Below are 17,364 nucleotides of genomic sequence, written 5' to 3'. Positions count from 1 at the left end.
ACACACTTATCTCTCAGAACTGAGCATGTGGAGAGACGTTCGTTCATCCAGCACAAAGGGAACGGGTTGCAGGAGGAACCCTTACTCTGGTTTCTCAGTCTGTTTCCTAGTGCCGGTTTGAAGTGCCTGCCGTTTTCACTGTAAAACCGAGTTGGAACTTGTACCTCCCCATATATATGTATGGAGTGGAGTTTGCAACTGAAAAGAAACTTTGTGTTCCCTTCAAGCTAGGTGAAGGACGGCTTTCACACACACTTATCTCTCAGAACTGAGCATGTAGAGAGACGTTCGTTCATCCAGCACAAAGGGAACGGGTTGCAGGAGAAACCCTTACTCTGGTTTCTCAGTCTGTTTCCTAGTGCCGGTTTGAAGTGCCTGCCGTTTTCACTGTAAAACCGAGTTGGAGCTTGTACCTCCCCATATATATGTATGGAGTGGAGTTGGCAACTGAAAAGAAACTTTGTGTTCCCTTCAAGCTAGGTGAAGGACGGCATTCACACACACTTATCTCTCAGAACTGAGCATGTGGAGAGACGTTCGTTCATCCAGCACAAAGGGAACGGGTTGCAGGAGAAACCCTTACTCTGGTTTCTCAGTCTGTTTCCTAGTGCCGGTTTGAAGTGCCTGCCGTTTTCACTGTAAAACCGAGTTGGAGCTTGTACCTCCCCATATATATGTATGGAGTGGAGTTGGCAACTGAAGAGAAACTTTGTGTTCCCTTCAAGCTAGGTGAAGGACGGCTTTCACACACACTTATCTCTCAGAACTGAGCATGTGGAGAGACGTTCGTTCATCCAGCACAAAGGGAACGGGTTGCAGGAGAAACCCTTACTCTGGTTTCTCAGTCGGTTTCCTAGTGCCGGTTTGAAGTGCCTGCCGTTTTCACTGTAAAACCGAGTTTGAGCTTGTACCTCCCCATATATATGTATGGAGTGGGGTTTGCAACTGAAAAGAAACTTTGTGTTCCCTTCAAGCTAGGTGAAGGACGGCTTTCACACACACTTATCTCTCAGAACTGAGCATGTGGAGAGACGTTCGTTCATCCAGCACAAAGGGAACGGGTTGCAGGAGAAACCCTTACTCTGGTTTCTCAGTCTGTTTCCTAGTGCCGGTTTGAAGTGCCTGCCGTTTTCACTGTAAAACCGACTTGGAGCTTGTACCTCCCCATATATATGTATGGAGTGGAGTTGGCAACTGAAAAGAAACTTTGTGTTCCCTTCAAGCTAGGTGAAGGACGGCTTTCACACACACTTATCTCTCAGAACTGAGCATGTGGAGTGACGTTCGTTCATCCAGCACAAAGGGAACGGGTTGCAGGGGAAACCCTTACTGTTGTTTCTCAGTCTGTTTCCTAGTGCCGGTTTGAAGTGCCTGCCGTTTTCACTGTAAAACCGAGTTGGAGCTTGTACCTCCCCATATATATATATGGAGTGGAGTTTGCAACTGAAAAGAAACTTTGTGTTCCCTTCAAGCTAGGTGAAGGACGGCTTTCACACACACCTATCTCTCAGAACTGAGCATGTGGAGAGACGTTCGTTCATCCAACACAAAGGGAACGGGTTGCAGGAGAAACCCTTACTCTGGTTTCTCAGTCTGTTTCCTAGTGCCGGTTTGAAGTGCCTGCCGTTTTCACTGTAAAACCGAGTTGGAGCTTGTACCTCCCCATATATATGTATGGAGTGGAGTTGGCAACTGAAAAGAAACTTTGTGTTCCCTTCAAGCTAGGTGAAGGACGGCTTTCACACACACTTATCTCTCAGAACTGAGCATGTGGAGAGACGTTCGTTCATCCAGCACAAAGGGAACGGGTTGCAGGAGAAACCCTTACTCTGGTTTCTCAGTCGGTTTCCTAGTGCCGGTTTGAAGTGTCTGCCGTTTTCACTGTAAAACCGAGTTGGAGCTTGTACCTCCCCATATATATGTATGGAGTGGAGTTGGCAACTGAAGAGAAACTTTGTGTTCCCTTCAAGCTAGTTGAAGGACGGCTTTCACACACACTTATCTCTCAGAACTGAGCATGTGGAGAGACGTTCGTTCATCCAGCACAAAGGGAACGGGTTGCAGGAGAAACCCTTACTCTGGTTTCTCAGTCTGTTTCCTAGTGCCGGTTTGAAGTGCCTGCCGTTTTCACTGTAAAACCGAGTTGGAGCTTGTACCTCCCCATATATATGTATGGAGTGCAGTTGGCAACTGAAGAGAAACTTTGTGTTCCCTTCAAGCTAGTTGAAGGACGGCTTTCACACACCCTTATCTCTCAGAACTGAGCATGTGGAGAGACGTTCGTTCATCCAGCACAAAGGGAACGGGTTGCAGGAGAAACCCTTACTCTGGTTTCTCAGTCTGTTTCCTAGTGCCGGTTTGAAGTGCCTGCCGTTTTCACTGTAAAACCGACTTGGAGCTTGTACCTCCCCATATATATGTATGGAGTGGAGTTGGCAACTGAAAAGAAACTTTGTGTTCCCTTCAAGCTAGGTGAAGGACGGCTTTCACACACACTTATCTCTCAGAACTGAGCATGTGGAGTGACGTTCGTTCATCCAGCACAAAGGGAACGGGTTGCAGGGGAAACCCTTACTGTTGTTTCTCAGTCTGTTTCCTAGTGCCGGTTTGAAGTGCCTGCCGTTTTCACTGTAAAACCGAGTTGGAGCTTGTACCTCCCCATATATATATATGGAGTGGAGTTTGCAACTGAAAAGAAACTTTGTGTTCCCTTCAAGCTAGGTGAAGGACGGCTTTCACACACACCTATCTCTCAGAACTGAGCATGTGGAGAGACGTTCGTTCATCCAACACAAAGGGAACGGGTTGCAGGAGAAATCCTTACTCTGGTTTCTCAGTCTGTTTCCTAGTGCCGGTTTGAAGTGCCTGCCGTTTTCACTGTAAAACCGAGTTGGAGCTTGTACCTCCCCATATATATGTATGGAGTGGAGTTGGCAACTGAAAAGAAACTTTGTGTTCCCTTCAAGCTAGGTGAAGGACGGCTTTCACACACACTTATCTCTCAGAACTGAGCATGTGGAGAGACGTTCGTTCATCCAGCACAAAGGGAACGGGTTGCAGGAGAAACCCTTACTCTGGTTTCTCAGTCGGTTTCCTAGTGCCGGTTTGAAGTGTCTGCCGTTTTCACTGTAAAACCGAGTTGGAGCTTGTACCTCCCCATATATATGTATGGAGTGGAGTTGGCAACTGAAGAGAAACTTTGTGTTCCCTTCAAGCTAGTTGAAGGACTGCTTTCACACACACTTATCTCTCAGAACTGAGCATGTGGAGAGACGTTCGTTCATCCAGCACAAAGGGAACGGGTTGCAGGAGAAACCCTTACTCTGGTTTCTCAGTCTGTTTCCTAGTGCCGGTTTGAAGTGCCTGCCGTTTTCACTGTAAAACCGAGTTGGAGCTTGTACCTCCCCATATATATGTATGGAGTGCAGTTGGCAACTGAAGAGAAACTTTGTGTTCCCTTCAAGCTAGTTGAAGGACGGCTTTTACACACCCTTATCTCTCAGAACTGAGCATGTGGAGAGACGTTCGTTCATCCAGCACAAAGGGAACGGGTTGCAGGAGAAACCCTTACTCTGGATTCTCAGTCGGTTTCCTAGTGCCGGTTTGAAGTGCCTGCCGTTTTCACTGTAAAACCGAGTTGGAGCTTGTACCTCCACATATATATGTATGGAGTGGAGTTGACAACTGAAAAGAAACTTTGTGTTCCCTTCAAGCTAGGTGAAGGACGGCTTTCACACACACTTATCTCTCAGAACTGAGCATGTGGAGAGACGTTCGTTCATCCAGCACAAAGGGAACGGGTTGCAGGAGGAACCCTTACTCTGGTTTCTCAGTCTGTTTCCTAGTGCCGGTTTGAAGTGCCTGCCGTTTTCACTGTAAAACCGAGTTGGAACTTGTACCTCCCCATATATATGTATGGAGTGGAGTTTGCAACTGAAAAGAAACTTTGTGTTCCCTTCAAGCTAGGTGAAGGACGGCTTTCACACACACTTATCTCTCAGAACTGAGCATGTAGAGAGACGTTCGTTCATCCAGCACAAAGGGAACGGGTTGCAGGAGAAACCCTTACTCTGGTTTCTCAGTCTGTTTCCTAGTGCCGGTTTGAAGTGCCTGCCGTTTTCACTGTAAAACCGAGTTGGAGCTTGTACCTCCCCATATATATGTATGGAGTGGAGTTGGCAACTGAAAAGAAACTTTGTGTTCCCTTCAAGCTAGGTGAAGGACGGCATTCACACACACTTATCTCTCAGAACTGAGCATGTGGAGAGACGTTCGTTCATCCAACACAAAGGGAACGGGTTGCAGGAGAAACCCTTACTCTGGTTTCTCAGTCTGTTTCCTAGTGCCGGTTTGAAGTGCCTGCCGTTTTCACTGTAAAACCGAGTTGGAGCTTGTACCTCCCCATATATATGTATGGAGTGGAGTTGGCAACTGAAAAGAAACTTTGTGTTCCCTTCAAGCTAGGTGAAGGACGGCATTCACACACACTTATCTCTCAGAACTGAGCATGTGGAGAGACGTTCGTTCATCCAGCACAAAGGGAACGGGTTGCAGGAGAAACCCTTACTCTGGTTTCTCAGTCTGTTTCCTAGTGCCGGTTTGAAGTGCCTGCCGTTTTCACTGTAAAACCGAGTTGGAGCTTGTACCTCCCCATATATATGTATGGAGTGGAGTTGGCAACTGAAAAGAAACTTTGTGTTCCCTTCAAGCTAGGTGAAGGACGGCTTTCACACACACTTATCTCTCAGAACTGAGCATGTGGAGAGACGTTCGTTCATCCAGCACAAAGGGAACGGGTTGCAGGAGGAACCCTTACTCTGGTTTCTCAGTCTGTTTCCTAGGGCCGATTTGAAGTGCCTGCCGTTTTCACTGTAAAACCGAGTTGGAGCTTGTACCTCCCCATATATTTGTATGGAGTGGAGTTGGCAACTGAAAAGAAACTTTGTGTTCCCTTCAAGCTAGGTGAAGGACGGCTTTCACACACACTTATCTCTCAGAACTGAGCATGTGGAGAGACGTTCGTTCATCCAGCACAAAGGGAACGGGTTGCAGGAGAAACCCTTACTCTGGATTCTCAGTCGGTTTCCTAGTGCCGGTTTGAAGTGCCTGCCGTTTTCACTGTAAAACCGAGTTGGAGCTTGTACCTCCCCATATATATGTATGGAGTGGAGTTGGCAACTGAAAAGAAACTTTGTGTTCCCTTCAAGCTAGGTGAAGGACGGCATTCACACACACTTATCTCTCAGAACTGAGCATGTGGAGAGACGTTCGTTCATCCAGCACAAAGGGAACGGGTTGCAGGAGAAACCCTTACTCTGGTTTCTCAGTCTGTTTCCTAGTGCCGGTTTGAAGTGCCTGCCGTTTTCACTGTAAAACCGAGTTGGAGCTTGTACCTCCCCATATATATGTATGGAGTGGAGTTGGCAACTGAAAAGAAACTTTGTGTTCCCTTCAAGCTAGTTGAAGGACGGCATTCACACACACTTATCTCTCAGAACTGAGCATGTGGAGAGACGTTCGTTCATCCAGCACAAAGGGAACGGGTTGCAGGAGAAACCCTTACTCTGGTTTCTCAGTCTGTTTCCTAGTGCCGGTTTGAAGTGCCTGCCGTTTTCACTGTAAAACCGAGTTGGAGCTTGTACATCCCCATATATATGTATGGAGTGGAGTTGGCAACTGAAAAGAAACTTTGTGTTCCCTTCAAGCTAGGTGAAGGACGGCTTTCACACACACTTATCTCTCAGAACTGAGCATGTGGAGAGACGTTCGTTCATCCAGCACAAAGGGAACGGGTTGCAGGAGGAACCCTTACTCTGGTTTCTCAGTCTGTTTCCTAGGGCCGATTTGAAGTGCCTGCCGTTTTCACTGTAAAACCGAGTTGGAGCTTGTACCTCCCCATATATATGTATGGAGTGGAGTTGGCAACTGAAAAGAAACTTTGTGTTCCCTTCAAGCTAGGTGAAGGACGGCTTTCACACACACTTATCTCTCAGAACTGAGCATGTGGAGAGACGTTCGTTCATCCAGCACAAAGGGAACGGGTTGCAGGAGAAACCCTTACTCTGGATTCTCAGTCGGTTTCCTAGTGCCGGTTTGAAGTGCCTGCCGTTTTCACTGTAAAACCGAGTTGGAGCTTGTACCTCCCCATATATATGTATGGAGTGGAGTTGGCAACTGAAGAGAAACTTTGTGTTCCCTTCAAGCTAGGTGAAGGACGGCTTTCACACACACTTATCTCTCAGAACTGAGCATGTGGAGAGACGTTCGTTCATCCAGCACAAAGGGAACGGGTTGCAGGAGGAACCCTTACTCTGGTTTCTCAGTCTGTTTCCTAGGGCCGATTTGAAGTGCCTGCCGTTTTCACTGTAAAACCGAGTTGGAGCTTGTACCTCCCCATATATATGTATGGAGTGGAGTTGGCAACTGAAAAGAAACTTTGTGTTCCCTTCAAGCTAGGTGAAGGACGGCTTTCACACACACTTATCTCTCAGAACTGAGCATGTGGAGAGACGTTCGTTCATCCAGCACAAAGGGAACGGGTTGCAGGAGAAACCCTTACTCTGGATTCTCAGTCGGTTTCCAAGGGCCGGTTTGAAGTGCCTGCCGTTTTCACTGTAAAACCGAGTTGGAGCTTGTACCTCCCCATATATATGTATGGAGTGGAGTTGGCAACTGAAGAGAAACTTTGTGTTCCCTTCAAGCTAGTTGAAGGACGGCTTTCACACACCCTTATCTCTCAGAACTGAGCATGTGGAGAGACGTTCGTTCAACCAGCAAAAAGGGAACGGGTTGCAGGAGCAACCCTTACTCTGGTTTCTCAGTCTGTTTCCTAGTGCCAGTTTGAAGTGCCTGCCGTTTTCACTGTAAAACCGAGTTGGAGCTTGTACCTCCCCATATATATGTATGGAGTGGAGTTGGCAACTGAAAAGAAACTTTGTGTTCCCTTCAAGCTAGGTGAAGGACGGCATTCACACACACTTATCTCTCAGAACTGAGCATGTGGAGAGACGTTCGTTCATCCAGCACAAAGGGAACGGGTTGCAGGAGAAACCCTTACTCTGGTTTCTCAGTCTGTTTCCTAGTGCCGGTTTGAAGTGCCTGCCGTTTTCACTGTAAAACCGAGTTGGAGCTTGTACCTCCCCATATATATGTATGGAGTGGAGTTGGCAACTGAAAAGAAACTTTGTGTTCCCTTCAAGCTAGGTGAAGGACGGCTTTCACACACACTTATCTCTCAGAACTGAGCATGTGGAGAGACGTTCGTTCATCCAGCACAAAGGGAACGGGTTGCAGGAGAAACCCTTACTCTGGTTTCTCAGTCTGTTTCCTTGTGCCGGTTTGAAGTGCCTGCCGTTTTCACTGTAAAACCGTGTTGGAGCTTGTACCTCCCCATATATATGTATGGAGTGGAGTTGGCAACTGAAGAGAAACTTTGTGTTCCCTTCAAGCTAGTTGAAGGACGGCTTTCACACACCCTTATCTCTCAGAACTGAGCATGTGGAGAGACGTTCGTTCATCCAGCACAAAGGGAACGGGTTGCAGGAGGAACCCTTACTCTGGTTTCTCAGTCTGTTTCCTAGTGCCGGTTTGAAGTGCCTGCCGTTTTCACTGTAAAACCGAGTTGGAGCTTGTACCTCCCCATATATATGTATGGAGTGGAGTTGGCAACTGAAAAGAAACTTTGTGTTCCCTTCAAGCTAGGTGAAGGACGGCATTCACACACACTTATCTCTCAGAACTGAGCATGTGGAGAGACGTTCGTTCATCCAGCACAAAGGGAACGGGTTGCAGGAGAAACCCTTACTCTGGTTTCTCAGTCGGTTTCCTAGTGCCGGTTTGAAGTGTCTGCCGTTTTCACTGTAAAACCGAGTTGGAGCTTGTACCTCCCCATATATATGTATGGAGTGGAGTTGGCAACTGAAGAGAAACTTTGTGTTCCCTTCAAGCTAGTTGAAGGACGGCTTTCACACACACTTATCTCTCAGAACTGAGCATGTGGAGAGACGTTCGTTCATCCAGCACAAAGGGAACGGGTTGCAGGAGAAACCCTTACTCTGGTTTCTCAGTCTGTTTCCTAGTGCCGGTTTGAAGTGCCTGCCGTTTTCACTGTAAAACCGAGTTGGAGCTTGTACCTCCCCATATATATGTATGGAGTGCAGTTGGCAACTGAAGAGAAACTTTGTGTTCCCTTCAAGCTAGTTGAAGGACGGCTTTTACACACCCTTATCTCTCAGAACTGAGCATGTGGAGAGACGTTCGTTCATCCAGCACAAAGGGAACGGGTTGCAGGAGAAACCCTTACTCTGGATTCTCAGTCGGTTTCCTAGTGCCGGTTTGAAGTGCCTGCCGTTTTCACTGTAAAACCGAGTTGGAGCTTGTACCTCCACATATATATGTATGGAGTGGAGTTGACAACTGAAAAGAAACTTTGTGTTCCCTTCAAGCTAGGTGAAGGACGGCTTTCACACACACTTATCTCTCAGAACTGAGCATGTGGAGAGACGTTCGTTCATCCAGCACAAAGGGAACGGGTTGCAGGAGGAACCCTTACTCTGGTTTCTCAGTCTGTTTCCTAGTGCCGGTTTGAAGTGCCTGCCGTTTTCACTGTAAAACCGAGTTGGAACTTGTACCTCCCCATATATATGTATGGAGTGGAGTTTGCAACTGAAAAGAAACTTTGTGTTCCCTTCAAGCTAGGTGAAGGACGGCTTTCACACACACTTATCTCTCAGAACTGAGCATGTAGAGAGACGTTCGTTCATCCAGCACAAAGGGAACGGGTTGCAGGAGAAACCCTTACTCTGGTTTCTCAGTCTGTTTCCTAGTGCCGGTTTGAAGTGCCTGCCGTTTTCACTGTAAAACCGAGTTGGAGCTTGTACCTCCCCATATATATGTATGGAGTGGAGTTGGCAACTGAAAAGAAACTTTGTGTTCCCTTCAAGCTAGGTGAAGGACGGCATTCACACACACTTATCTCTCAGAACTGAGCATGTGGAGAGACGTTCGTTCATCCAACACAAAGGGAACGGGTTGCAGGAGAAACCCTTACTCTGGTTTCTCAGTCTGTTTCCTAGTGCCGGTTTGAAGTGCCTGCCGTTTTCACTGTAAAACCGAGTTGGAGCTTGTACCTCCCCATATATATGTATGGAGTGGAGTTGGCAACTGAAAAGAAACTTTGTGTTCCCTTCAAGCTAGGTGAAGGACGGCATTCACACACACTTATCTCTCAGAACTGAGCATGTGGAGAGACGTTCGTTCATCCAGCACAAAGGGAACGGGTTGCAGGAGAAACCCTTACTCTGGTTTCTCAGTCTGTTTCCTAGTGCCGGTTTGAAGTGCCTGCCGTTTTCACTGTAAAACCGAGTTGGAGCTTGTACCTCCCCATATATATGTATGGAGTGGAGTTGGCAACTGAAAAGAAACTTTGTGTTCCCTTCAAGCTAGGTGAAGGACGGCTTTCACACACACTTATCTCTCAGAACTGAGCATGTGGAGAGACGTTCGTTCATCCAGCACAAAGGGAACGGGTTGCAGGAGGAACCCTTACTCTGGTTTCTCAGTCTGTTTCCTAGGGCCGATTTGAAGTGCCTGCCGTTTTCACTGTAAAACCGAGTTGGAGCTTGTACCTCCCCATATATTTGTATGGAGTGGAGTTGGCAACTGAAAAGAAACTTTGTGTTCCCTTCAAGCTAGGTGAAGGACGGCTTTCACACACACTTATCTCTCAGAACTGAGCATGTGGAGAGACGTTCGTTCATCCAGCACAAAGGGAACGGGTTGCAGGAGAAACCCTTACTCTGGATTCTCAGTCGGTTTCCTAGTGCCGGTTTGAAGTGCCTGCCGTTTTCACTGTAAAACCGAGTTGGAGCTTGTACCTCCCCATATATATGTATGGAGTGGAGTTGGCAACTGAAAAGAAACTTTGTGTTCCCTTCAAGCTAGGTGAAGGACGGCATTCACACACACTTATCTCTCAGAACTGAGCATGTGGAGAGACGTTCGTTCATCCAGCACAAAGGGAACGGGTTGCAGGAGAAACCCTTACTCTGGTTTCTCAGTCTGTTTCCTAGTGCCGGTTTGAAGTGCCTGCCGTTTTCACTGTAAAACCGAGTTGGAGCTTGTACCTCCCCATATATATGTATGGAGTGGAGTTGGCAACTGAAAAGAAACTTTGTGTTCCCTTCAAGCTAGTTGAAGGACGGCATTCACACACACTTATCTCTCAGAACTGAGCATGTGGAGAGACGTTCGTTCATCCAGCACAAAGGGAACGGGTTGCAGGAGAAACCCTTACTCTGGTTTCTCAGTCTGTTTCCTAGTGCCGGTTTGAAGTGCCTGCCGTTTTCACTGTAAAACCGAGTTGGAGCTTGTACATCCCCATATATATGTATGGAGTGGAGTTGGCAACTGAAAAGAAACTTTGTGTTCCCTTCAAGCTAGGTGAAGGACGGCTTTCACACACACTTATCTCTCAGAACTGAGCATGTGGAGAGACGTTCGTTCATCCAGCACAAAGGGAACGGGTTGCAGGAGGAACCCTTACTCTGGTTTCTCAGTCTGTTTCCTAGGGCCGATTTGAAGTGCCTGCCGTTTTCACTGTAAAACCGAGTTGGAGCTTGTACCTCCCCATATATATGTATGGAGTGGAGTTGGCAACTGAAAAGAAACTTTGTGTTCCCTTCAAGCTAGGTGAAGGACGGCTTTCACACACACTTATCTCTCAGAACTGAGCATGTGGAGAGACGTTCGTTCATCCAGCACAAAGGGAACGGGTTGCAGGAGAAACCCTTACTCTGGATTCTCAGTCGGTTTCCTAGTGCCGGTTTGAAGTGCCTGCCGTTTTCACTGTAAAACCGAGTTGGAGCTTGTACCTCCCCATATATATGTATGGAGTGGAGTTGGCAACTGAAGAGAAACTTTGTGTTCCCTTCAAGCTAGTTGAAGGACGGCTTTCACACACCCTTATCTCTCAGAACTGAGCATGTGGAGAGACGTTCGTTCATCCAGCACAAAGGGAACGGGTTGCAGGAGAAACCCTTACTCTGGATTCTCAGTCGGTTTCCTAGTGCCGGTTTGAAGTGCCTGCCGTTTTCACTGTAAAACCGAGTTGGAGCTTGTACCTCCACATATATATGTATGGAGTGGAGTTGGCAACTGAAAAGAAACTTTGTGTTCCCTTCAAGCTAGGTGAAGGACGGCTTTCACACACACTTATCTCTCAGAACTGAGCATGTGGAGAGACGTTCGTTCATCCAGCACAAATGGAACGGGTTGCAGGAGGAACCCTTACTCTGGTTTCTCAGTCTGTTTCCTAGTGCCGGTTTGAAGTGCCTGCCGTTTTCACTGTAAAACCGAGTTGGAACTTGTACCTCCCCATATATATGTATGGAGTGGAGTTTGCAACTGAAAAGAAACTTTGTGTTCCCTTCAAGCTAGGTGAAGGACGGCTTTCACACTCACTTATCTCTCAGAACTGAGCATGTAGAGAGACGTTCGTTCATCCAGCACAAAGGGAACGGGTTGCAGGAGAAACCCTTACTCTGGTTTCTCAGTCTGTTTCCTAGTGCCGGTTTGAAGTGCCTGCCGTTTTCACTGTAAAACCGAGTTGGAGCTTGTACCTCCCCATATATATGTATGGAGTGGAGTTGGCAACTGAAAAGAAACTTTGTGTTCCCTTCAAGCTAGGTGAAGGACGGCATTCACACACACTTATCTCTCAGAACTGAGCATGTGGAGAGACGTTCGTTCATCCAGCACAAAGGGAACGGGTTGCAGGAGAAACCCTTACTCTGGTTTCTCAGTCTGTTTCCTAGTGCCGGTTTGAAGTGCCTGCCGTTTTCACTGTAAAACCGAGTTGGAGCTTGTACCTCCCCATATATATGTATGGAGTGGAGTTGGCAACTGAAGAGAAACTTTGTGTTCCCTTCAAGCTAGTTGAAGGACGGCTTTCACACACACTTATCTCTCAGAACTGAGCATGTGGAGAGACGTTCGTTCATCCAGCACAAAGGGAACGGGTTGCAGGAGAAACCCTTACTCTGGTTTCTCAGTCTGTTTCCTAGTGCCGGTTTGAAGTGCCTGCCGTTTTCACTGTAAAACCGAGTTGGAGCTTGTACCTCCCCATATATATGTATGGAGTGCAGTTGGCAACTGAAGAGAAACTTTGTGTTCCCTTCAAGCTAGTTGAAGGACGGCTTTTACACACCCTTATCTCTCAGAACTGAGCATGTGGAGAGACGTTCGTTCATCCAGCACAAAGGGAACGGGTTGCAGGAGAAACCCTTACTCTGGATTCTCAGTCGGTTTCCTAGTGCCGGTTTGAAGTGCCTGCCGTTTTCACTGTAAAACCGAGTTGGAGCTTGTACCTCCACATATATATGTATGGAGTGGAGTTGACAACTGAAAAGAAACTTTGTGTTCCCTTCAAGCTAGGTGAAGGACGGCTTTCACACACACTTATCTCTCAGAACTGAGCATGTGGAGAGACGTTCGTTCATCCAGCACAAAGGGAACGGGTTGCAGGAGGAACCCTTACTCTGGTTTCTCAGTCTGTTTCCTAGTGCCGGTTTGAAGTGCCTGCCGTTTTCACTGTAAAACCGAGTTGGAACTTGTACCTCCCCATATATATGTATGGAGTGGAGTTTGCAACTGAAAAGAAACTTTGTGTTCCCTTCAAGCTAGGTGAAGGACGGCTTTCACACACACTTATCTCTCAGAACTGAGCATGTAGAGAGACGTTCGTTCATCCAGCACAAAGGGAACGGGTTGCAGGAGAAACCCTTACTCTGGTTTCTCAGTCTGTTTCCTAGTGCCGGTTTGAAGTGCCTGCCGTTTTCACTGTAAAACCGAGTTGGAGCTTGTACCTCCCCATATATATGTATGGAGTGGAGTTGGCAACTGAAGAGAAACTTTGTGTTCCCTTCAAGCTAGTTGAAGGACGGCTTTCACACACACTTATCTCTCAGAACTGAGCATGTGGAGAGACGTTCGTTCATCCAGCACAAAGGGAACGGGTTGCAGGAGAAACCCTTACTCTGGTTTCTCAGTCTGTTTCCTAGTGCCGGTTTGAAGTGCCTGCCGTTTTCACTGTAAAACCGAGTTGGAGCTTGTACCTCCCCATATATATGTATGGAGTGCAGTTGGCAACTGAAGAGAAACTTTGTGTTCCCTTCAAGCTAGTTGAAGGACGGCTTTTACACACCCTTATCTCTCAGAACTGAGCATGTGGAGAGACGTTCGTTCATCCAGCACAAAGGGAACGGGTTGCAGGAGAAACCCTTACTCTGGATTCTCAGTCGGTTTCCTAGTGCCGGTTTGAAGTGCCTGCCGTTTTCACTGTAAAACCGAGTTGGAGCTTGTACCTCCACATATATATGTATGGAGTGGAGTTGACAACTGAAAAGAAACTTTGTGTTCCCTTCAAGCTAGGTGAAGGACGGCTTTCACACACACTTATCTCTCAGAACTGAGCATGTGGAGAGACGTTCGTTCATCCAGCACAAAGGGAACGGGTTGCAGGAGGAACCCTTACTCTGGTTTCTCAGTCTGTTTCCTAGGGCCGATTTGAAGTGCCTGCCGTTTTCACTGTAAAACCGAGTTGGAGCTTGTACCTCCCCATATATATGTATGGAGTGGAGTTGGCAACTGAAAAGAAACTTTGTGTTCCCTTCAAGCTAGGTGAAGGACGGCTTTCACACACACTTATCTCTCAGAACTGAGCATGTGGAGAGACGTTCGTTCATCCAGCACAAAGGGAACGGGTTGCAGGAGAAACCCTTACTCTGGATTCTCAGTCGGTTTCCTAGTGCCGGTTTGAAGTGCCTGCCGTTTTCACTGTAAAACCGAGTTGGAGCTTGTACCTCCCCATATATATGTATGGAGTGGAGTTGGCAACTGAAGAGAAACTTTGTGTTCCCTTCAAGCTAGTTGAAGGACGGCTTTCACACACCCTTATCTCTCAGAACTGAGCATGTGGAGAGACGTTCGTTCATCCAGCACAAAGGGAACGGGTTGCAGGAGAAACCCTTACTCTGGATTCTCAGTCGGTTTCCTAGTGCCGGTTTGAAGTGCCTGCCGTTTTCACTGTAAAACCGAGTTGGAGCTTGTACCTCCACATATATATGTATGGAGTGGAGTTGGCAACTGAAAAGAAACTTTGTGTTCCCTTCAAGCTAGGTGAAGGACGGCTTTCACACACACTTATCTCTCAGAACTGAGCATGTGGAGAGACGTTCGTTCATCCAGCACAAATGGAACGGGTTGCAGGAGGAACCCTTACTCTGGTTTCTCAGTCTGTTTCCTAGTGCCGGTTTGAAGTGCCTGCCGTTTTCACTGTAAAACCGAGTTGGAACTTGTACCTCCCCATATATATGTATGGAGTGGAGTTTGCAACTGAAAAGAAACTTTGTGTTCCCTTCAAGCTAGGTGAAGGACGGCTTTCACACTCACTTATCTCTCAGAACTGAGCATGTAGAGAGACGTTCGTTCATCCAGCACAAAGGGAACGGGTTGCTGGAGAAACCCTTACTCTGGTTTCTCAGTCTGTTTCCTAGTGCCGGTTTGAAGTGCCTGCCGTTTTCACTGTAAAACCGAGTTGGAGCTTGTACCTCCCCATATATATGTATGGAGTGGAGTTGGCAACTGAAAAGAAACTTTGTGTTCCCTTCAAGCTAGGTGAAGGACGGCATTCACACACACTTATCTCTCAGAACTGAGCATGTGGAGAGACGTTCGTTCATCCAGCACAAAGGGAACGGGTTGCAGGAGAAACCCTTACTCTGGTTTCTCAGTCTGTTTCCTAGTGCCGGTTTGAAGTGCCTGCCGTTTTCACTGTAAAACCGAGTTGGAGCTTGTACCTCCCCATATATATGTATGGAGTGGAGTTGGCAACTGAAAAGAAACTTTGTGTTCCCTTCAAGCTAGGTGAAGGACGGCTTTCACACACACTTATCTCTCAGAACTGAGCATGTGGAGAGGCGTTCGTTCATCCAGCACAAAGGGAACGGTTTGCAGGAGAAACCCTTACTCTGGTTTCTCAGTCTGTTTCCTAGTGCCGGTTTGAAGTGCCTGCCGTTTTCACTGTAAAACCGAGTTGGAGCTTGTACCTCCCCATATATATGTATGGAGTGGAGTTGGCAACTGAAGAGAAACTTTGTGTTCCCTTCAAGCTAGTTGAAGGACGGCTTTCACACACCCTTATCTCTCAGAACTGAGCATGTGGAGAGACGTTCGTTCATCCAGCACAAAGGGAACGGGTTGCAGGAGAAACCCTTACTCTGGATTCTCAGTCGGTTTCCTAGTGCCGGTTTGAAGTGCCTGCCGTTTTCACTGTAAAACCGAGTTGGAGCTTGTACCTCCCCATATATATGTATGGAGTGGAGTTGGCAACTGAAAAGAAACTTTGTGTTCCCTTCAAGCTAGGTGAAGGACGGCTTTCACACACACTTATCTCTCAGAACTGAGCATGTGGAGAGACGTTCGTTCATCCAGCACAAAGGGAACGGGTTGCAGGAGGAACCCTTACTCTGGTTTCTCAGTCTGTTTCCTAGTGCCGGTTTGAAGTGCCTGCCGTTTTCACTGTAAAACCGAGTTGGAACTTGTACCTCCCCATATATATGTATGGAGTGGAGTTTGCAACTGAAAAGAAACTTTGTGTTCCCTTCAAGCTAGGTGAAGGACGGCTTTCACACACACTTATCTCTCAGAACTGAGCATGTAGAGAGACGTTCGTTCATCCAGCACAAAGGGAACGGGTTGCAGGAGAAACCCTTACTCTGGTTTCTCAGTCTGTTTCCTAGTGCCAGTTTGAAGTGCCTGCCGTTTTCACTGTAAAACCGAGTTGGAGCTTGTACCTCCCCATATATATGTATGGAGTGGAGTTGGCAACTGAAAAGAAACTTTGTGTTCCCTTCAAGCTAGGTGAAGGACGGCATTCACACACACTTATCTCTCAGAACTGAGCATGTGGAGAGACGTTCGTTCATCCAGCACAAAGGGAACGGGTTGCAGGAGAAACCCTTACTCTGGTTTCTCAGTCTGTTTCCTAGTGCCGGTTTGAAGTGCCTGCCGTTTTCACTGTAAAACCGAGTTGGAGCTTGTACCTCCCCATATATATGTATGGAGTGGAGTTGGCAACTGAAAAGAAACTTTGTGTTCCCTTAAAGCTAGGTGAAGGACGGCTTTCACACACACATATCTCTCAGAACTGAGCATGTGGAGAGACGTTCGTTCATCCAGCACAAAGGGAACGGGTTGCAGGAGAAACCCTTACTCTGGTTTCTCAGTCTGTTTCCTAGTGCCGGTTTGAAGTGCCTGCCGTTTTCACTGTAAAACCGAGTTGGAGCTTGTACCTCCCCATATATATGTATGGAGTGGAGTTGGCAACTGAAAAGAAACTTTGTGTTCCCTTCAAGCTAGGTGAAGGACGGCATTCACACACACTTATCTCTCAGAACTGAGCATGTGGAGAGACGTTCGTTCATCCAGCACAAAGGGAACGGGTTGCAGGAGAAACCCTTACTCTGGTTTCTCAGTCTGTTTCCTAGTGCCGGTTTGAAGTGCCTGCCGTTTTCACTGTAAAACCGAGTTGGAGCTTGTACCTCCCCATATATATGTATGGAGTGGAGTTGGCAACTGAAAAGAAACTTTGTGTTCCCTTCAAGCTAGGTGAAGGACGGCATTCACACACACTTATCTCTCAGAACTGAGCATGTGGAGAGACGTTCGTTCATCCAGCACAAAGGGAACGGGTTGCAGGAGAAACCCTTACTCTGGTTTCTCAGTCTGTTTCCTAGTGCCGGTTTGAAGTGCCTGCCGTTTTCACTGTAAAACCGAGTTGGAGCTTGTACCTCCCCATATATATGTATGGAGTGGAGTTGGCAACTGAAAAGAAACTTTGTGTTCCCTTCAAGCTAGTTGAAGGACGGCATTCACACACACTTATCTCTCAGAACTGAGCATGTGGAGAGACGTTCGTTCATCCAGCACAAAGGGAACGGGTTGCAGGAGAAACCCTTACTCTGGTTTCTCAGTCTGTTTCCTAGTGCCGGTTTGAAGTGCCTGCCGTTTTCACTGTAAAACCGAGTTGGAGCTTGTACATCCCCATATATATGTATGGAGTGGAGTTGGCAACTGAAAAGAAACTTTGTGTTCCCTTCAAGCTAGGTGAAGGACGGCTTTCACACACACTTATCTCTCAGAACTGAGCATGTGGAGAGACGTTCGTTCATCCAGCACAAAGGGAACGGGTTGCAGGAGGAACCCTTACTCTGGTTTCTCAGTCTGTTTCCTAGGGCCGATTTGAAGTGCCTGCCGTTTTCACTGTAAAACCGAGTTGGAGCTTGAACCTCCCCATATATATGTATG

The sequence above is a fragment of the Vicugna pacos genome, chromosome 30, assembly GCF_048564905.1.
Source record: "Vicugna pacos chromosome 30, VicPac4, whole genome shotgun sequence".
In the NCBI taxonomy this organism is placed as follows: Eukaryota; Metazoa; Chordata; class Mammalia; order Artiodactyla; family Camelidae; genus Vicugna; species Vicugna pacos.
Note: the sequence above shows the minus strand (reverse complement) of the source record.